The sequence below is a fragment of the Bos grunniens genome, chromosome 7, assembly GCF_055505025.1.
Source record: "Bos grunniens cultivar Pamir isolate PY7600 chromosome 7, Bosgru_T2T1.0, whole genome shotgun sequence".
NCBI lineage: Eukaryota > Metazoa > Chordata > Mammalia > Artiodactyla > Bovidae > Bos > Bos grunniens.
The window spans coordinates 82,407,796-82,430,879 of record NC_141171.1 but is presented as its reverse complement, the minus strand read 5'-3'; the positions used below and the strand labels follow the sequence as shown (position 1 = coordinate 82,430,879).

At 42.3% G+C, this 23,084-nt stretch overlaps 1 long non-coding RNA gene across 2 annotated transcripts in view; it reads right to left on the bottom strand.

The window, feature by feature from the left end:
• The window catches only part of LOC147369893 (uncharacterized), a 161,247-nt gene extending 144,224 nt beyond the window's left edge, over positions 1 to 17,023 (bottom strand). The window contains exon 1 of one of the 2 annotated variants that reach the window (XR_015168063.1): positions 16,350 to 17,023. This is a non-coding gene — a long non-coding RNA (uncharacterized LOC147369893). The remainder of the gene's footprint in view (positions 1 to 16,349) is intronic. The other variant, XR_015168062.1, reaches the window with a different exon arrangement.
• Positions 17,024 to 23,084: the final 6,061 nt, after the last annotated feature.

Here is a 23,084-nt window from a genome sequence, read left to right as displayed (position 1 = left end):
TTAGCGACCCCATGGACTGCAGCCTACCAGGCTCCTCCGTCCATGGGATTTTCCAGGCAAGAGTACTGGAGTGGGGTGCCATTGCCGTCTCCAACTTCATATATATAGGGCAGAGCAAGTAGAAGCACAGGTTTCACTCAGTGAGTAGTTGTTGAAGTAAATTGAAATCCTGCTCAATTATACCAAACCTAGAAGATTTTGTTCATGAATCTGAGAATGATTCACTAACCACCAGTGACTATGCTTTTGGGTTTAGAGAAACATTCTCCTCAGCCCAACCTACATTCATTCCTGTAGGAAAGCTTTTAACTGCAAGGCATAACTTCCTAAATAAACCTTTGCTGTCCACAAAATGCTAATATGCTACTGTTTAAGGTAACTTGTTTTTTAATACTGACCTGGCTCTAAATATAATTCCATCCAAAATTCTCTGTTGTCTTATACATGTTTTACAGTAAAGGGAAGAAAGGCAGTGAAACATAAAGTTAAGCTGAGTACTGCAGCCACAAAATTAAAAGACGCTTGCTCCTTGGAAGGAATCCCATGACAAACCTAGACGGTGAATTAAAAAGCAGAGACTTCACTTTGCTGACAAAGGTACATTTAGTCCAAGCTATGGTTTTTCCAGTAGTCAGGTACAGATAGGAGAGTAAAACCATAAAGCTGAGCACGAAAGAATAGATGCTTTTGAATTGTGGTGCTGGAGAAGACTCTTGAGAGTCCCTCAGACTTCAAGGAGATCAAACCTGTCAATCCTAAAGAAAATCAACCCTGAAAATTCATTGGAAGGACTGAAGCTGAAGCTCCAATACTTTGGCCACCTGATACAAAGAGCCAACCCACTGGAAAAGACTCTGATGCTGGGAAAGATTGAAGGCAAATGGAAAAGAGGGCGGCAGAGGATGAGATTGTTAGATAGCATCATGGACTCAATGGACATGAGTTTGAGCAAACTCCAGGAGATAGGGAAGGACAGGGAAGCCTGGGTGTATTAAAGTCCATGGAGTCACAAAGAGTCAGACATGACAGCAACTGAACAGCAACAACAAAACTGGATGAGAAAGTAAACGTGAGTTGAGCTGAGGAGGAGGAAGCTGCCAGCCCTCCATTTCCAGCCCTACCTTGTGCCAGGAGGACAACTTCCGTTTGAAGGAGGTCAGGTTCCTGCAGTTCAGGATGACTGAAGTAAAGAAAGTCCCTTATCCTTCCTTGAAGTGACCAGCCCTACTTCACTGTTTACCCTGTGTGTGCTTAGTCGCTCCACCATGCCCCACTCTGTGAGACCCCATGCACTGTAGCCCTCTAGGCTCCTCTGTCCGTGGGATTTTTCAGGCAAGAATACTGGAGTGGGTTACCATTTCCTTCTCCAGGGTTTTTTCCTGACCCAGGGTTAAACCCAAGTCTCCTGTGTCTCCTGCACTGCAGGCAGATTCTTTACCCGCTGAGTCATCAGGGAAGCCCACTGTTTCTCATGCAAAGCCAGTTAGATACAAATACACTGATCCGAAATGTCAGACCATGAACCACAAGTTCTTACAATATGGTAGAGTGCCTATTCAGCACAAATGCACAATTTAAATGCCAAAACTTTGACTGTGTGGATCACAAGAAACTGTGGAAAATCCTGAAAGAGATGGGAATACCAGACCACCTGACCTGCCTCTTAAGAAACCTATATACAGGTCAGGAAGCAACAGTTAGAACTGGACATGGAACAACAGACTGGTTCCAAATAGGAAAAGGAGTACGTCAAGGCTGTATATTGTCACCATGCTTATTTAACTTATATGCAGAGTACATCATAAAGAACACTGGGCTGGATGAAGAACAAGCTGGAATCAAGCTTGCTGGGAGAAATATCAATAGCCTCAGATATGCAGACGACACTGCCTTTATGGCAGAAAGTGAAGAACTAAAGAGCCTCTTGATGAAAGCGAAAGTGGAGAGTGAAAAAGTTGGCTTAAAGCTCAACATTCAGAAAACTAAGATCATGGCATCCAGCCCCATCACTTCATGGCAAATAGATGGGGAAACAGTGGAATCAGTGTCAGACTTTATTTTGGGGGGCTCCAAAATCACTGCAGATGGTGACTGCAGCCATGAAATTAAAAGACGCTTACTCCTTGGAAGGAAAGTTATGACAAACCTAGACAGCATATTCAAAAGCAGAGACATTACTTTGCCAACAAAGATCTGTCTAGTCAAGGCTATGGTTTTTCCAGTAGTCCTGTATGGATGTGAGAGATGGACTATAAAGAAAGCTGAGCACCGAAGAATTGATGCTTTTGAACTGTGGTGTTGGAGGAGACTCTTGAGAGTCCCTCGGACTGCAAGAAGATCCAACCAGTACATCCTAAAGGAGATCAGCCCTGGGTGTTCATTGGTGTTCATTGGATGCTGAAGCTGAAACTCTAACACTTTGGCCACCTGATGCAAAGAAATGACTCATTTGAAAAGACCCTGATGCTGGGAAAGATTGAAGGCAGGAGGAGACAGGGACGACAGAGGATGAGATGGTTGGACGGTATCACCGACTCAATGGACATGAGTTTGGGTAAACTCCAGGAGATAGTGACGGACAGGGAGGCCTGGCATGCTGCAGTCCATGGAGTCGTAAAGAGTCAGACATGACTGAGTGACTAAACTGAACTGAAATGTATTTTTTAATATTCATAAACTATAACCAAATTCTCATCATATCTAATCTTTGTCTATAAGTCAGATATGACCTGAAGTCAACCAAATCTTTAAGGGAGTAAGTAAAAAGTGCCCAAGAGTCCATTCTATATCCAATAAAAAAAAAAAAGTCTAATTCCTCTCACCTTCCTACTTTTTTTAGTCTACTTCCCTTGGGTTCCTCCCCTTCCCATAGTCAGTTACAGTCCTCCTATCTGTGGGTTGGTAGGGCTAACTGTACTGTAGTTAGTTATTTTATATAAGAAACTTGAGCATCCTTGGATTTTGGTATCTATGCAGTGGTGGTAGGGGGGCAGTCCTGGACCCATGTACATTTAAGGGACAACTACACCATCATAATTCAATAAACGTTACAAGGAGTCCATTATATGTCTGTTGGGCAGTGGGGATGCTGTGTAAACAAAACAGATGCAACTGTTCCTACCTTCCTGTCTGGTGACAACAACAGGCTTCAAACAAGGACATTTACACCGAGAGGCTTAAAATCCATCCTCATAGGAAAAGCAAGCTATGGTGGAATGTTCAGTTCAGTTCAGTCGCAGTCATGTCTGACTCTTTGCAACCCCATGAACTGCAGCACGCCAGGCCTCCTTGTCCATCACCAACTCCCGGAGTTCACTCAAACTCATGCCCATTGAGTCCATGATGCCATTCAACCATCTCATCCTCTGTCATCCCCTTCTCCTCCTGCCTTCAATCTTTCCCAGCATCAGGGTCTTTTCCAATGAGTCAGCTCTTCACATCAGGTGGCCAAAGTATTGGAGTTTCAGCTTCAACATCAGTCCTTCCAATGAACACCCAGGACTGAAGGATGGACTGGTTGTATCTCCTTGGTGGAATGATTTTCCCACTAAAAGGAATGATTGCATTCACTTGAGAATGTCAAAGTGGTTTCCAATAACAAACAGCAATGAGACACATCAAAGGCAGTGTACCAAACACACTGCTCTGACAACAACACAAGCAAATAATTGTCATCAATGTGGATAATATTTTAAATTTTTCACTGGAATATAGCTGATTTACAGTGTTGTGTTAGTTTCAGGTTTTCAGCAAAGTAAATCACTATACAAATATGTGCATGCATATATATGTTCATGCTGTGTTATGTCTGGCTCTTTGTGACCCCATGGACTGTATCCCACCCAGTTCCTCTGTCGATGGAATTTTCCAGGCAAGAATAGTGGAGTGGGTTGCCATTTCCTACTCCAGGGGATGTTCCTGACCCAGGGACTGAACCCACGTCTCTTGTGTCTCCTACACTGGGCGGCTGACTCTTTACCACTGTACCACCTGGAAAGCCCGTACACACACACATATCCACTTTAAATACAGATAACCCTACCTGAGAGGAGCTGCTGATTATGGTACTGAAACGCAAACCTCATGCTAAGTCCCTGCCTTCACTGTCCTTCTCTTATTCCTATATTCCTTCTCCACTCCCCCTTGCCCCAGGTTTTATAGAAGCTACTAAGATCCAACCAGTCCATTCTAAAGATCAGTCCTGGGTGTTCTTTGGAAGGAATGATGCTAAAGCTGAAACTCCAGGACTTTGGCCACCTCATGCAAAGAGTTGACTCATTGGAAAAGACTCTGATGCTGGGAGGGATTGGGGGCAGGAGGAGAAGGGGACGACTGAGGATGAGATGGCTAGATGGCATCACTGACTCGATGGATGTGAGTTTGAGTGAACTCCGGGAGTTGGTGATGGACAGGGAGGCCTGGCGTGCTGCGATTCATAGGGTCGCAAAGAGTCGGACACGACTGAGCGACCGAACTGAACTGAACTGACTAAGTCAGCAACCTAATGCCAGGTCATTCTGAACTCATACACTGCATGTTTAGGTCTAGTTCTCTGTAACAATCTCCTCTTCAGCTGATTGTGATCGTCTCATATGAAACTGAGCATGACTTGAGTTAATTACAATCAAAACCAAAGCATAGTAAGAAGCTGGTAAAATCCCTTTAACAAGGAAACACAACATTGCAAATCAACTACACTTCAATAATAAGAAAGAAGCAGAGGGCTCTCCTGTATACTGCAGGATATTTAGCAGCATCTTTGCCCTCTACCCACTAAATGCCAATGCTCTAGGGTGTCTACAGATTTTGACTCAAATGAAACATCTTGCTGTTGTTGAATGGGAAGAACATCCACCTTTGCAAGACTCTGGCTATAGTAGTAAAAGAAACCCAAGGCAATGTGTTGGGGGCCAGAGTGAGGTACTCCGCCCGTGGCAAAGGTTATGAGGAAGTAGGCTCGACATACACAAAGGCGGGATCGAGCCTCAGGAGTCCCCCTGGAAATCCTCGAGCATCTACCCCCATAACCAGAGCCTGCCTACTTTACTACTTTGTGCTCTCACCTACACCTCTGACTTTACGGGGGGCTGCCCCCCACCACCTCTTTTGGAGAAGGAGTTAACTTAGAGCTCCAGTTAATAATAATTCCTGGGTGTGATAGGAGTGTTTAAACCTACAAACTCCTCTGAAGGTTCTCTAGCCTGCCTGACAGGCTTGTCCAGCCACATGTGATTGCTCACAGCCTCCCAACCGTGAGAGGCACGAGATGCTTTAAACCTTCTAAAAAACAGGTTCTTTAGAGAAGTTAGAAAACTATTAGTATAAGTATAATGGGCTGATTAGAAATTGTATTGGTGAAGGGTTTTTCATTTGTTGAGCCAATGTTTACTGCTAAGTCTTCACATCCCCTGCCCTTACACACATTAATGAATATATAGAAGAAATAAGTATTAACCTTTGATATTAATCATGTTAGACCTTAGGCTAAGTAAATTCTTTCCTAAAACCCACTACACCCTCACCCTATAGGAATGTAACTTTATTTGGGTGGCGTCTGTTTTAAGAATAATCACCCTTGGAGAAAAAAGTGTTCTGGTTGACTGACCACTGTCACAAGGAGAGGGTCATAAATTGTCAGCAGGCCCCCCTGGCCAGAAGATGATGTAACACCCCTAAGACCTCTGTATACATTTGTGTGAAGCACCTGACTTTAATAAAAGTCAGGACTGCTGTCCCCACGTGACTTTTGTATAACATCTTAGTGTATAAAAACAGACTCTGGAAAATAAAGAATTGGGATCAGTTCCTCGAAATACTGGTCTCCCCATGTCGCTTTCTCTCTCTTTCACTCTGGTTGAGTCTCCATCTGGAGCGCGGAACCCACCAAGCTTACTAATTTTGCCTGGGCTTCTAAGATCCGACCGGGGAGGCCTCAGTGTCTTCTCTCCTTCGGGAGAACGGAAGGACGCCTGCGGCCTACGTAAGTGGTGCAAGCTTCTTGTCTTGAAGTTTTATTGGTCTCCCGAGTAAACCAAGCTACTCAGCCTCTTTTCTCCACTGAATTTTCCTACTGAGCTATCCTCATTCTATTACTCTTTATATCTTTGATGAATATTTAAATAGTCGCCGAAGCCGTCTCCCCTTCGAATACCCTGGATCAGCCGGGGCTGGACCCCGGCAGCAATGAACAGCCTGGGAGTGGTGGGAAGCAAATGAATTACAGGTGGGAGCTGATCCTCAGGGCAGGTGGCAGGAGCCTGGGGAGCCAGAACCTTCAGGAGTCGTCACAATGGACCAGCTTCAACGCTTTAACACTCATATGTCATTTTTCACTAAAATGGTCCTTCCCAATGTGATTGTCCATCTTCTTCACTAGATTGCTCTCCAAATGCCTCTGGCTGTTTTAAAGATCAAATGTCTTCTCAAAGGGCAAAGAGTTGCTATATTAAGAGCGCTCAAGAGAATGAGACACAGGCATGTTGAGAGAATATTTTGAGAATAGAAAGCAAAACTTTCCACGATGAGCATTTTGAAAGGGACAACACTTATGTGAACATGCAAGTTTTAACACACTTGCTTGCACGTCAGTTTAATTACTTGATAGTCATAACACCATTCCTTGCATTTACCCTAAGGAAGTGCACAAAAAATAGGACACCAGACAATTCTATGAACAAAAAGGATAGAAAACAAGAGGATATGAAATAATTATAGGTTTCTACAATATACTGAAAAATGCTTAGACTTTGGAAATCAGGTAGAGCTGGGTTCAAATCCTGACACTGTCTCTTACTAAGCATGCAACATCAGGCGATTTTCTTAAATTATCTGAGAGAGAGTTTACTAATGTAAAATGGAAATAAAAAATACCTACCTCCTGAAATCACTGTGATGATTAGAGTAATACATTTAAGTACTAGCATGCCAGGTGGCTCAGTGGTAAAAAGAATGCCTGCCAATGCAAGAGACTCAGGAGACATGGGTTTAATCCCTGGGTCGGGAAGATCCACTGGAGAAGGAAACGGCAACCCACTCCAATATTCTTGCTTGGAAAATCCCATGGACATAGGAGCCTGGCAGGCTATAGTCCGTAGGGTTGCAGAGTTGGACATGACTGAGCATGCACACAAAAATAATGCCTAACTCTATACTCAGAAGAAGCTGTATATAAAAGGACTACATGTGTGCATGCTAAGTAGCTTCAGTCGTGTCTGGCTTTTTGCAACACTACAGAGGATAGACCACAAGTCCATGGGATTCTCCAGGCAAGAAAACAGGAGTGGGTTTCCATTTCTTTCTCCAGGGGATCTTCTCGATCCAGGGATTATATAAAAGATCTATATCTCACAAAAGAACTAGAACGCTATTCTAACCCTATGTAAACTGAGAAGGCAGGCTGAAAATATTCCTCTTTTCATTCAGCAAAGAGTACTGAGTGCTAGTTCCTCTACTAGGGGTAGAACAGTGAACAAGATTAAGGATTTTACTACAATGAAGTCTTCAAAATACCTGCAGCTCATGGATCCCTATAGAAAAGAGAAGAGTATAATAGCAGGTCTAAGAAATAATGTGTTTCAAATTCATGTCATCTGTCTTGCCTGGAAAAACTGGCCTTAATTATATTTATATAATTAACATCTTTTTATATGCTTTCAGTTAATCGCTCAGTCATGTCTGATTCTTTGTGACCCCATGGACTGCAGCACGCCAGGCCTCCCTGTCCATCACTAACTCTCCGAGTTTTCTCAAACTCATGTTCATCGAGTCAGTGATACTATCCAACCATCTCATCCTCTGTTGCCCTCTTCTCCTCCTGCCTTCAATCTTTACCAGCATCAGGGTCTTTTCAAATGAATCGTTTCTTCGCATCAGGTAGCCAAAGCATTGAAGTTCCAGCTTCAGCATCAGTTCTTCCAATTAATATTCCAAGCTGATTTAGTTGCAAGAAACAGAATCCAACTCTGAGTAATACCAGCAAAAGAGAATTCATTTCAAGGTGTGGTGTGGCTCAGAGAACCAGAGGCCTGAAGAAGCAGAATCAGGAAGGGCAGGGACCAGAGACACCCCTGAGTTTTCCTGTATCAACAGAGCTGCCACGTGGATGATTCTGCTCCAGTTATTTTGTTAGTTTAGCCTCCATTCTTGCATCTTCCCTTTCAGGCCCCAAAGCCCCAGAAGAGTCTAAAAGCCTATTTTAGGACACATATCAACCCCTCAGCTAAGGAAGACCAAATCTCCTTCAATTATAATCTCAGCAAGATTGTCCAAATAGCAGAGGCCATTCACCAAAAGGAAATTGGAATAGTATTACTGAAAGATGGTGACCAAAATAAAACATACAGTAATAGTAATAATAATTACAACAGAAACTAGCTTTTAATGAGCACTTATGTAGTATTGGGGCTTTCCTGGTGGCTGAGATGGCAAAGAATCTGCTGGCAATGCAGGAGACCTGGGTTGGATCCCTGGGTCAGGAAGATCCCCTGGAGAAGGGAATGGGAATCCACTCCAGCATCTTGCCTGGAGAATTACATGGACAGAGGAGCCAGGCAGGCTACAGTCCTTGGGGTGACAACGAGTTGGACGCTACTTAGTGCTTAACATTTTTTATTGTATGTAGTATTAGGTACTATGTTAAGCATCCTATTGGACTATTTCCACAATCCCACAAGGTAGAAAGTATTATTACTTTTAAAGATCAACAAACTGAGCTCAGATGTGTTAAATGATATACCATGTGTCACACAGCTAGGAAATTGAAACCTATTCTGATACCAAAAATGTGCTGAATTGCTGTTCTATTTTGCCTCTTTTCTTAACTTTGGACAGTAAATAACCAAGTGGTCAATACTCAAAACTTTGATATTTAAAAAAAAAAAACTCCTATACGGTGATAAGTACATTTGGTGTTGGCAGCGAATGATAATCTAGCTACAGAATGGGAAGCAGCAACCACAGAGCTTATAAATGAAACATAGAAACCCAGAATCACATTTTGCAAAAAAGGCAAATGGCAATTCATTGAGTACAGATATTTTCCTCATCTCTCTGTAGCTTAGAAACTGTTAACCTTGACAGTGAACAAGTGACTTACTGCAAATTGGATTTCAACCACCAGCATGAGCAGGCTTTCAATCAAATGTCTGTGGAGTAGTCAAGTTCAGTGAAAAACTGAGAGTATACAAATATCGTCTGTCACGTTAGTTTTACCTTTGCAATGACTTCTCTGTTGCTGAATTGATAGAATGCAAGTTGAAATATCCTCTATTTGCAAAATTTGAAATAAACTAAAGAATATGTCTATGCTGTACTTTTCAAAAATTTAAATAATCTCATCCATAGCTTGAATAGTGCTAATAAATAAGAGTCAATGTGCAGAACTGGGGGACCAGCCACCCTTCCTCCAGTGCCCATCCATGAGCAGTGTGCCCACTGGTCTTGTGAGCCAGTCACAGACCCAATCCTGGATGCAGTGTGGGTGATGGGACAGAGCCCTGGCAAGGACCAGATGGCCTCCGTACAAGTCTCAGGGCACCTCTGCGTGTCTTCACCTGTACATGTTTTCAGTAAATAGCTAGCTCCATGACTTGCTCTAAGGGCTAGATAAATAGCACTGTAATTTGCTTGGAACCAGGTTCTCTTCGGGTGGTTCCCTAAAAGCAGAGTGTGAGGTAGGGTTTCTTGTGAATGTGATTCTTTAATAAAAGAGTAAGAGAAGCAGAATAGAGCAAAGTAAGAAAACTGAACAAGGATGTGGTCTCCTCTGGAAATTGCTTTAGCCTGATCCATGGGAAGATCTGGAGCAACAAGTGTGCTACGGAGGCAGGGGGTTGGTCACCGGCCACTGGATAGGGTTCTATGAAGAGGGCAGCAGTAAGCATTAACCATCAGTCCTCAGGTAAGAGGATTTGAGCAGAGAACCAACAGCATCTATTCACTTGCTTGTGTGGCACATGGTTAAGTGCTTGATAAATATTAGCTCTTTATCTTATCCTCAACCTAGCAAATATTTATTGAGCCCAGGAGCCTTGTTAGGCAACAAAGGTATGAAGATGAATAATGTATAGTTCCTGTCCTGGAAGCTTCACAGTCCAGCTGGAAAGACAGGTGAACACTGGACTATAAAAAATGCAATAAGAAGTAGGAGAAATTATCTTTAGAGCCTCTTCTCACACCCTCCCCCCACCCCCGCCCAACCTTTCTTTGAATGACCTCCTTTCATCCAATCTAAGGGCCCAGGGTCTTTTCTTTGCTAGCCATCTCTCCCCTGGCAACACTCAATGTCCAGATCTATATTTCAGAAATCTTTTTCTTTTCAACACCTAGCACAGATATATGTATGATAATGGCAGTGGTTTAATCAATAAACCAAAGCAGTGCTTTCAAATCACATTAGTGAGCATGAAATCAACAAAGTGCATCCAACAACTTGTATTTTTAAAAATATAAGGAGACTGGAGCATAATAGAGGGAAAAAAATATCAGAGTGCATCATAGTGTAAGTAAGCTAAGGGTAATATAACTATGGTCTTTGAATGGATACATCTATATATGCTGCTGCTAAGTCACTTCAGTCGTGTCCGACTCCGTGCGACCCCATAGACGGCAGCCCACCAGGCTCCCCCGTCCCTGGGATTCTCCAGGCAAGAACACTGGAGTGGGTTGCCATTTCCTTCTCCAATGCGTGAAAGTGAAGTTGCTCAGTCCGACTCCTAGCGACCCCATGGACTGCAGCCTATCAGGCTCCTCCATCCATGGGATTTGCCAGGCAAGAGTACTGGAGTAGGGTGCCATTGCCTTCTCCTACATCTATATATAGGTATCTGTATATGTGTATGTATTAATAGACATTTTTCCCTTCCTGCTTTCAGGGTAAATGTTTTTCTTAAAATGGATAACCACCAAAAACATTTGAGAAACACTAGCCAAACTAAACCCGGCTATTAGTTTGCTAAGGTAGTATTTCACTCAGATAACAGCCAGTCCCATATAGGTCACAATACAATTTTAGAATGAAAGTATGAAATCTGAGGTAGCAATTTCAAATAACGTTGCAAAACAAAGGGGTAAATATTTTGGTTAGCTGTGTCTTCCATCACCCCTCCTGTTAATAAATCTGCTTTTTCTATAAGGTTTTTGAACGTCTTACCAAGTTCAGAGCTGTGTACTGAGCATACAACAAACAGAAAGACATGGGCCATCTAGGAGTTTATAATTTCACAAATACAAGTTGACAATTTTAGTTAAGTGTGGTAAATGCTATAACAGAAGCACGCAGCTGGTAGAACATGAATTTAAATCCTGCCCAGCACAAGGTGTCTTTTCTGGTCAGCGTGAGGGACAGCCGGTGGCTGCCCTCAGGGGCCTTATAGTCTTATTTGGCAGATATAATACATGGAAAGAGATAAAAATACAATAACACACAAGTATTTTTTGAAGCAGGGAGGGGATTTTGATTTTTTTTTAAACTCCAGAAAGACAAAGGAGAAGTGCAAAACCAGGAGACTAGCTTGATTCTGGAAAGCTAGCCTGGGCCACAGATTCATGAGCAGGGGCCAGAGAAATGCAATTAAGCACAGGTATTGCTGTTTAGCCTGGAACACAATTAACACAGGCACTTACTGAATGAGTGAACACAGGCAAATACCCGATTGCCGATGAGTGGGTTGCTCCTCTGACCATTTCTTATAAGCAGCAAGAATGTAGTTAACAAGGATCTGCTTCACACTAGATTTACCTAATCTAAGAAAAATTAGCACACATCTGATGAAAATGACAAGACCTTGAAAACCCATTTCCTGTGATTGGCAATGAGTGGTGAAACCAAGAATGTAATACCTATCTTAGTCCATTCAGACAGTTCTAACAAAAATATCATAGAATAGGTGGTTTAAACAACCAACATTTCTTTCTCACAGTTCTGGGATGTCCAAAATCTAGGTTTCTGGAGATTCAGTGTTCGGTGTTTCTCAGTTTATAGACTATTTGCTCATTGAGTCCTCACTGGTAGGAGAAGCAAGGAAGCTTTCTGGGGCCCTTTTATAAGGGCCCTAACCCCATTCATGAAGGCTTGGCCTTTATGACCCAGTCACCTCCTAAATACTTCACCTTCAATACCATCATGCTGGCAAGTAGGTTTCAATGTGTGAATCTGGGGGAAGACACATTCAGTCTGTTGCATTCCTCCCTTGACCTTCCTAAGTCCGTATCTTTCCAGCATGCAGAATACATTCAATCCATCCAAGAGCCCCCAAAGTTTTAACTTGTTGCAGTATCAACTTTAAGGTCTAAGTCCAAGCTCTCATCTAAACATCATCTAAATCATATACGGGTAAGACTCGAGGTATGAGTCATCTTGAGCAAATTCCTCCCCAGCTGTGAACCTGTGAAACCAAACATGTTATGCACTTCCAAAGGACAATAGTGGGACAGCCATAGGAGAGACATTGCAATTCCAAAAGGGAGAAACAAGAAAGGAGTAATAGCCTCTTATAAATCCAGAACCTAATGAGGCAGAGAGCATTAAACCTTAAAGCTCAAGAATAATCCCCTTTGGCTCAATGCTCTGCCTTCCGGGCTCATAGCATGGCAACATCACCCCTGCTGGGGGGGTGCCCCCTCTCCTCCCAGTGCCACCATCCTCCTGGGCTGGGGGCAGGTTTCCTGTGGTTTCAGGCAGCCCTAACCTCAAACCTACGAGGAGACTGCCATGCCCCTGAGACTGCATGCTCTGCATGCCAGTGGAGACAGCGCTCTATAGATGCCACCACATTTTGCTGCCTGAATCTTTCTGGAGTTCTGGCCTTCAAGGCCAAGCTTCACCGGGCCCCCTGTAGCTGTACCTGGGATGGGCAAGGATCACTGAACCAGAGGACAGGGGAGCAGGGGGCACCCAGGTAGAGTCTGTGATGTGAGAGAGCTCAGCATCACACACAGGGGTCACACGGGCACAGAAGCACCCACTTTGAAACCACTCTGCCTACCCGTCCGTCCCTCTCTCCCTACACGAGGGAGCTGTGGCAGGACTGGCAGCTCTGATTGTCTCTCAGTCACCTTCTAGGTCCTTCTTCCATTGCTTTGGAGTAATTCCTGGCTTCTGTTCAGATGGGCTTCCCTGATAGCTCAGTTGGTAAAGAGTCCGCCTGCAACGCAGGAGACCCCGTTTCAATTCCTGGGTTGGGAAGATTCCCTGGAGAAGGGAAAGGCTACCCACTCTAGTATTCTGGCCTAGAGAATTCCATGGACTGTATAGTTCATGTGGTCGCAAAGAGTCAGGCATGACTGAGCGACTTTTACTTTCTGTTCAGATGGTTGACCCATACTAATTTAGTCAAACAGTCACTTGGCCACATCTTCAGTGTTCTTACTTTTCTCAGTATGAATGGGCTGAGAATTTTCCAGATCTTCACGTTCTTTCTTTGCTCAACAATTCCTTCTTTAAATCATTTCTCTCAAATTTTACTATAAGCCTTCAGGACGGGCCAAGGCTCACCTTCAACACATTGTTTAGCCACTTCTTCAGCTAAATACCCAGCGTCATTGCTCTCAAGTCCTGCTTTCAGTAAAATGCTGGAACATGAATACAATTCAGCCAAGCTCTTTGCCACTTTACAAGGATGGCCTTTCCTCCACTGTTTAATAGTATGTTCCTCATTTCCAAATGAAACCTCATCAGAATGGCCTTTACTGTCCTTGTTCCTGATAACATTCTGTTTAGGACCACTTAGGCATTTTCTAAGATTGAGGTTTTCCCCACAGCTCTCCTTTCTTTTTGACTTTCACCAAAACTGCCTTTAAAGATCTATTTATGTCAATGTGGTTTTCCCTGGTGGCTCAGATGGTAAATAATCTGCCTGCAGTGCGGGAGACCCAGGTTTGATGCCAAAGTCAGGAAGATCCCCTGGAGAAGAGAATGGTGACCCACTCCAGTATTCTTGCCTGGAGAATCCCATGGACAGAGGGGACTGGTGGGCTACAGTCCATGGGGTCGCAAAGAGTCAGACACGACTAAGTGACTAACACACCCAGGCTCTTTCTGCTGCTGCTGCTTCTAAGTCACTTCAGTCATGTCCGACTCTGTGTAACCCCATAGACGGCAGCCCACCAGGCTCCCCCATCCCTGGGATTCTCCAGGCAAGAACACTGGAGTGGGTTGCCATTTCCTTCTCCAATGCATGAAAGTGAAAAGTAAAAGTAAAGTCGTTCAGTCGTAACCGACCCTCATCGACCCTATGGACCGCGGCCTTCCAGGCTCCTCCATCCATAGGATTTTCCAGGCAGGAGTACTGGAGTGGGGTGCCATTGCCTTCTCCACAGGCTCTTTCTAACACACGTTAAATCGCTTTCTGCCTCCACCCACTGTCCAGTTCCAAGGCTGATTCCATATTTTTTGTATTTGTTATAGCAGCACTCCAATTTCTTGGTTCTAATTTCTGTCTTTTTTATAAGCCACCCAGTCCTTGGTACTCCTTTGTAAGCAGCCCAAGCTTACTTAAAACAATACCTAAGGAACAAAAGGAAGAAGATATTTGGGATGCTTTGGAGGAAACAATGGTAACGTGTGGTAGGAAAATCTAAGATTTGAATCATTTTTACTTAGCATTACTTCTTTTTAATCAGTTTTACTGAAATATTATTTATACAACATAATTTGGCAGTTTTTAAGTGTATGATTTGAAGAGTGTGGACAAATGTATATATACAGCAGCTTAACCAACACCATCAATATATGGTACAAAGTCATCACATTGAAAATTTCCAAATGTCCCTTTTACTTTAAATTATGGCTAAAGGAAGCACTAAGATTAATAAATCTAACCACTAATATTATACACACATAAACAAAAGGCAAACCCCATTATCTCTAATTGAGATCTCTCAGTTCCTCAGCAAATGTATCAAGAACAATGAAAAATCAAGAGCTATAATTTAACAAAAACATAGATAGCAAAAAGATAAACTTTCTCCAGAAAAGTAATCTAACAGTTAATTTATATAATAGGTCCTACTTTCATCTGTATCAGTTTGATCAAAGTGCCTGTGCAATATTGTCATCTTCAGAGACAATGGGTATTTTTCAGGGGGATGGAAGACGAGCTCTCTGTCCCCAGAGTCAATTCTCCTTTGAAAAGGTGCCAATCAGAGAGACCAAAGAAAGAAACGGCCTGAACATTCTCACAGCCATCTAGTTACACAGACTTGCAGCAAGTTTCTCCCATGTTCAGTATAGGGACTTATCGTGGACCCCAGTCCCACACAAGAAGAACGTTACTCTAAATAACCAAGTGGTCATGGGGATGCCTATATAAGTTTCAGACAGATGTTTTTATTAAAAAAAAAAAAAAGAAAGAAAGGAAGAAGCCAGATGGGAGTATTAAAGGGAGGAACCAAATTAAGCTGAAGATTACCCAGAAAGATAAAAAGATGACTAGGAGAGTAACAGCCAGTGCTGACCGGAGTCAGAGTGCAGCCGGCCAGCCCGTGCAGACGGACGTGGCTCAGACTTGGCTCAAACCCAAAACAAGCACAAAGTACCCATATCCCGAGCAACCAGAGAATGAACCGTGTGCTAAGCAACTGAATCATCACATGTTACAATAAGGTCTACAGTCCCTTCCCAGGAAGAATGTTTTAAGAATAAAAAGAAATCTCATTGCTGGGCAGGATGAACCCTACATACTCTTGCCCAGAGGCAAGAGACAAGCCAGCAATGAATAAAATACAACTTTGACTCGCATACCCCAGCCTGCTTTCAATCAAATTTCAAAGAAAGTAAAATATGTAAAGAAAACACAAATTTAAATTTTCACCCCCTAGAAAAGCTAGATCAAAGGGTTCCTATTTTATAGTTTCAAAAATGTTAGTCCCATTAAATATTTTCTGGCCTGCATGAACCTTTCCCACAATAATCAGTGTTCTGGAGGTTGAGCGTCTGATCAGCTACTAAAACCCCTCAGCTGTGAATTTGAATTGTGATTATTTACAGCTTGTTTTCTCTTAGAGTTGAGACCTAAGAACAAATGCTAATTCAGTCTGAGATTCTGGGTGTTTTAAAAATATGAATTTGAGGGAAGGGTACACAATTCAACTCATAACAGAAATAAAATAATGATTTAAATTTTTTTTAAAAGGAGGAGTGCTAATTTACCTAATTGCCTTGCTGTGTGCAATGCATAAAAGCACCGCAGAATACCACAGAGTTTGCAAAACACACAGATATATGTGATTCTAACTGATACCTGCTTTACTCCTTGCCGGGGAACAAAGGAATACCCTACTAGAAGGGATCCCTTCAGTCCCTGCTAGCTGCTCTCACTGTGAATGTCCATCTCTCCTCATTTCAAGCTTACCCATCATCCTGCAAGTCCTCAGGAATCTTCAGGGCCTCCTTCCTTTGATGCAGACTCAGGTTAAACCCATGGATAGAGGAGCCTGGTGGGCTGCAGTCCATGGGGTCGTGAAGAGTCGGACACGACTGAGAGACTTCACTTTCACTTTTCATTTTCAAGCATTGGAGAAGGAAATGGCAGCCCACTCCAGTGTTCTTGCCTGGAGAATCCCAGGGACGGGGGAGCCTGGTGGGCTGCCGTTTATGGGGTCGCACAGAGTCGGACACGACTGAAAAGACTTAGCAGCAGCAGCAGCAGCAGCAGCAGCAGGTTAAACCCCAAAAGGTTGTAGTTAACATTCTCCTGAATGTCAGTGAAAAGATTGATGGCCCAGAGAAGACGAGACGGAGGGAGAAGATTTGGTGGCAGGAAGCTACCACCACTGGCTCTGAGGAGACTGCTTTAATTAAGAGCAGCGAGGTGGTGTTTTACACAAGATGGCTCCCAGAACAATTAGATCACCAGCTGAGTGTTTCTCAAATCACCTGGAGATCTTATCAAAATGGATGTTCTGATTCTGTAGATCTGGAGTGGTGGATACAAGACTATCTCCAGTTCACATCACCTGGAGAGCTTATCAAAATGGATGTTCTGATTCTGTAGATCTGGAGTGGTGGATACAAGACTATCTCCAGTTCACATCACCTGGAGAGCTTATCAAAATGGATGTTCTGATTCTGTAGATCTGGAGTGGTGGATACAAGACTATCTCCAGTTCACATCACCTGGAGAGCTTATCAAAATGGATGTTCTGATTCTGTAGATCTGGAGTGGTGGATACAAGACTATCTCCAGTTCACATCACCTGGAGAGCTTATCAAAATGGATGTTCTGATTCTGTAGATCTGGAGTGGTGGATACAAGACTATCTCCAGTTCACATCACCTGGAGAGCTTATCAAAATGGATGTTCTGATTCTGTAGATCTGGAGTGGTGGATACAAGACTATCTCCAGTTCACATCACCTGGAGAGCTTATCAAAATGGATGTTCTGATTCTGTAGATCTGGAGTGGTGGATACAAGACTATCTCCAGTTCACATCACCTGGAGAGCTTATCAAAATGGATGTTCTGATTCTGTAGATCTGGAGTGGTGGATACAAGACTATCTCCAGTTCACATCACCTGGAGAGCTTATCAAAATGGATGTTCTGATTCTGTAGATCTGGAGTGGTGGATACAAGACTATCTCCAGTTCACATCACCTGGAGAGCTTATCAAAATGGATGTTCTGATTCTGTAGATCTGGAGTGGTGGATACAAGACTATCTCCAGTTCACATCACCTGGAGATCTTATCAAAATGGATGTTCTGATTCTGTAGATCTGGAGTGGTGGATACAAGACTATCTCCAGTTCACATCACCTGGAGAGCTTATCAAAATGGATGTTCTGATTCTGTAGATCTGGAGTGGTGGATACAAGACTATCTCCAGTTCACATCACCTGGAGAGCTTATCAAAATGGATGTTCTGATTCTGTAGATCTGGAGTGGTGGATACAAGACTATCTCCAGTTCACATCACCTGGAGAGCTTATCAAAATGGATGTTCTGATTCTGTAGATCTGGAGTGGTGGATACAAGACTATCTCCAGTTCACATCACCTGGAGAGCTTATCAAAATGGATGTTCTGATTCTGTAGATCTGGAGTGGTGGATACAAGACTATCTCCAGTTCACATCACCTGGAGAGCTTATCAAAATGGATGTTCTGATTCTGTAGATCTGGAGTGGTGGATACAAGACTATCTCCAGTTCACATCACCTGGAGAGCTTATCAAAATGGATGTTCTGATTCTGTAGATCTGGAGTGGTGGATACAAGACTATCTCCAGTTCACATCACCTGGAGAGCTTATCAAAATGGATGTTCTGATTCTGTAGATCTGGAGTGGTGGATACAAGACTATCTCCAGTTCACATCACCTGGAGAGCTTATCAAAATGGATGTTCTGATTCTGTAGATCTGGAGTGGTGGATACAAGACTATCTCCAGTTCACATCACCTGGAGAGCTTATCAAAATGGATGTTCTGATTCTGTAGATCTGGAGTGGTGGATACAAGACTATCTCCAGTTCACATCACCTGGAGAGCTTATCAAAATGGATGTTCTGATTCTGTAGATCTGGAGTGGTGGATACAAGACTATCTCCAGTTCACATCACCTGGAGAGCTTATCAAAATGGATGTTCTGATTCTGTAGATCTGGAGTGGTGGATACAAGACTATCTCCAGTTCACATCACCTGGAGAGCTTATCAAAATGGATGTTCTGATTCTGTAGATCTGGAGTGGTGGATACAAGACTATCTCCAGTTCACATCACCTGGAGAGCTTATCAAAATGGATGTTCTGATTCTGTAGATCTGGAGTGGTGGATACAAGACTATCTCCAGTTCACATCACCTGGAGAGCTTATCAAAATGGATGTTCTGATTCTGTAGATCTGGAGTGGTGGATACAAGACTATCTCCAGTTCACATCACCTGGAGAGCTTATCAAAATGGATGTTCTGATTCTGTAGATCTGGAGTGGTGGATACAAGACTATCTCCAGTTCACTCCCAAGTGGTGTCGACTTTGCTGGTCCATGGGCCACAGATAATTTCTTTCTTTAGGTTTTCAGGTGTCCAGTTTTACTAAACTGCACTATTTTTAGCTGAAATAAATGGTCCACACTATCTATTCCTAGAAGTAAACACTCTTATTTGATTTTGCTTCCTCTATTGTTTACTTCATTTTTTTTATTCAGAGGTAAACTTACGAATGATGACAACTAGCTCACTTAATTCATCCTTCCCCATCCTCTTTATACGTCATTGCTGTTAATCATCACTATTAATTACTCTCCCTGCCACATCTGGAATTTTAAATATTTTAAAATCTGTATTCTTATTTTGTCAACTTTTGACTTGACCTAGCAACTTCCCACTGTGACAGTGTTAAAGATATTAACCCCTTGCCCTTAACTTCACTTTTCCTTCTTCTTTATCTCTTCTAAGTCCTGTTATCTAAACTTTTAATTTTATAATCTATATTCAGTATTATGACCAATAATTGTCTTTAATGGTTTGCATATAGATTCTGAAAATTTTAAACCAGTAAACAGTATCTATGTCATTGTAATTATTTAAATATTATTTACTTTACACATATTTAGAAATATGCTTGTTTACCTTTACTTCTCAAGTACCACATCCCTGTGCTGGTTGGCCCCAGGGACAGCACTCCTGCATACCAGTCAAATGGATTATTTTATCGTGTGGCCTCAATTATGCCACATCCTGTTGTTGTAGCCACGCGTTCCGGGAAACAAACTCACTCAGAAGGACAATGCAGATAGTGGAGTGCAGTCTATTACACCGGTGGGCCCAAGGCAGAGTCTTCTCTTAGCCAAGGACCCCGACCAGCATTTGTGAAAATCTTTTATACCCCATGTGTACATGTCTGAACCCACCACTCCAAATTCCTTGAGACTTACATAAACCAAAGAAAATACAATCCCAGTAACCCCGTCATTCATGTGCTATGTGCTCATGTGCTCAAACAGTCAAACAATTAGCCAATAATCAATAAACCCAAGGTCACACTCCGATAGATACAGAGGAAGGGGTGATTAATATATGTTTTCTCTTAGGCAATGAGTAACCTAGATACAATCTTCAAGGTTCCCCTATCTGGAGGGGGTCTTATCCTTCTGTTGTTGTTTTCATAGGCACTAAGCACAGACTTCAGAGTCCATTGGAAAGGTGGCCGAGCATGATCAGCATGAACAGGCCTGAGACGGAGTCTAGGCCCTATGAATTCCTTCTTCACTGCCACATTTCTGTTTGCTCCATATTTGGACCATGGCTTTCTTGTACTTTTTGAATTTGATCTGGTTTGGAAGACAGAGAGGTGGAGGGGTTTAATTATCTTGTTTTTTTCTTTTAAAAAGAGGAAATATATGCTTTCACTATATCCTGAAATTTACTCTCAATCATATAATAAAGTATCCTTTTTCCAAGAGACATTTCTTCTGTAGTTCTAGGTCCTCCACCTCCCACACAGCTCTCATCCTGGGCTTTCCCACACTGCATATCTGGCCGAAATACCGTGTCTTCTTTCTCAGTTCCCTTTCTCATTTTGCTATCACTGAGAAATGTCTGCAAAAAGGATCATGGTAGGCAAATTTTCTGAATCCTTGCATACCTGAAAATGCCTTTATTCTACCCTAATTGATTCATTGATTGGTTATGGAAATTTCATGTCAAAATAACTTTTCCTCAGAGCTTTGAAAGCATAATTCTATTATATTCCAACACCCATGTGACTGACGAGACGTCTGACACCAGCCTGATCCTCCATCCTTTTAAGGAAATTTTTCTTTCTGAAAACTTCTTATCTACATCTGAAATGATCTTAAATTTCATGGGAATGTGTTGGGGGGGTATTTTTAGTCATCTCTTACAGCATATGAAAATATTACATTCAGCTCTGGGAAATTTTCTTTCATTATTTTGTTCATTTCTTCTCTCTTCTCTTTGCTTTTCATTTCTGGGACTCCTGCTAGTCTGATTTCTGAACTTTCAGATTTATCGTATCTTGTTTTTCATATTTTGGTGATTTTGTCTGTCTTTGCTTGATGTTATTGGAGTTTTACTTTTCAGCAATCATTTGTAATTTATAAAAGTCATTTCTCATTTTATTCATTCTTTCTTCCTAGCATCCTGCTTCTGCTTTCTGGATATAATATTGTCTCACATCTTAATGCCAATACTAACAGGATAGAATTTTTTTTTTAAGTTATCTTCTGTTCCCTAGTGTATGTGAATGCTAAGTCATTTCAGTAATGTTTGACTCTTTTTAGCCTCATGAATTATAGCCCACCAGGCTCCTCTGTCCATGGGATTCTCTAGGCAAGAATACTGGAATGGATTACCATGCCCTCTTCCAGGGGATCTTCGCAACCCAGGGATCAAACCCCGTGTCTTATGTCTCCTGCATTTGCAGGTGAGCTCTTTACCACTGAGACACTAGGGAAGCCCTAAATTTACCTCAAGTTCCTCCAGTGTCAATATATATTTTTATATATTTTAATGACATATTTTAGTATATTTTCTTATCTCCATTTTCTTTCAGCACTACTATTTTTTTCAACAGTCTGGTATCTTGGATTCCATTTGTGTTTAAGAATGAAAATCTGGGTTTATCATTATAAATAATTGAGGTTTCCTCTGCACTGTTTTTACATATAACCCTTCCCCTGAGTGGGAAGAATGAATGACTTCATGTGTTCATGGCTGTGAGGTATAAGTGTTCAATGGGCAAGAGGCAAACTGATAATCACAATGAGGAGCATAGTTCTCTAGAAGGTTTCATTTTCTTCAGACAGTTTAATTCAGGAGAACACTATTTGACAAACTCTTTCACACCAACAAATATATCAGGACGGATATTTTTACTAGAGCATTTAGTCTACTTCCAGCCAGAGAAGATCCACCAGGAGTTCTTGCCCCACGCATCTGAGGCTTCCTGGCAGTGCTAGGCATAGAGGTAAGGAAGGACACACCGATCACGTTGCACTGACCAACCTTCAGAGCATCACTTCGGTTTTCTTTATTCTATGTCTGCCAGCTTGAGCCTAGTCATCTTCCATTCCATTTCCCATATGCCCACCAGGCAGCTACTTCCTCTGTAATGTGTCCCTCCTCATATTTCTCTGTGATCTATCTTCCAGAAATAAATTTTTCTCTCATTTTCTTATAACTTCTCCCTCCCTTTCTCCTGGATTTTATGAGTTTCTAGCCTAACTATTTTACTGTGACATCAGTTGGACTAGAGATAGAGGGCAAGTCAATAAATATGCTCGGTCTGCCATCTTGTAATCTTGGACCTGAATGCACTATATTGCAGGCAACCAAAATAACTCTTCTGTCTTTTCCACGCTTTAATTTTAAGACAGATGTTGTCTTTTAGTTAACAAAGACTTAAATCATGAAACTATCCTTAATTCCTCCTTGACTGATTCCCACATCTAGTCAGTCAATGGATACTATCCACTGAACCCTGGCAAAGGTTTAAAAAGCTATTTCCTGTTTAACATTCCCATCTTCCATGCAGAAAGTGTAGACTGGTGAGAGATTCAGAACTTAGTAGTAGTAACTATGTCAGGTGACAGATATGTTAACAAACTTACTGCAGTAATCATTTAGCAACATATATATATCAAATCATCTTAAACTTACATCATGTTATATGTCAACTATATCTCATTAAGATGGGTATAGTGTGTGCTCAGTCACTCAGTCATGTCTGACGCTTTGCAACTCCATGGACTGTAGGTTGCCAGGCTCCTCTGCCCAGGGGATTCTCCAGGCAAAAATCCTGGAATGGATTGCCATGCCCTCCTTCAAGGGATCTTCCTGACCCAGGGATCGAACTCATGTCTCTTAAATCTCCTGCATTGGCAGGAGTTCTTTACCACTAGTGCCACCTGGGAAGCTCTCGTTAAGATAGGGAAGGAAGAAAGAAAAAGAGCGTGGTACTTCTAACCCTCATAGAGCCACCTGTACTATTATGAGAGCTCCTGAAACTTCTTCCTGCTTATAATTTCCCTTTTTAATTCATCCCACCCACTGTTCTTCTTCCCTAGCAATTTCCCCATAGTACATATTTTACCATTCACCATATGTGTATCCATCTCCAGGACATGAACT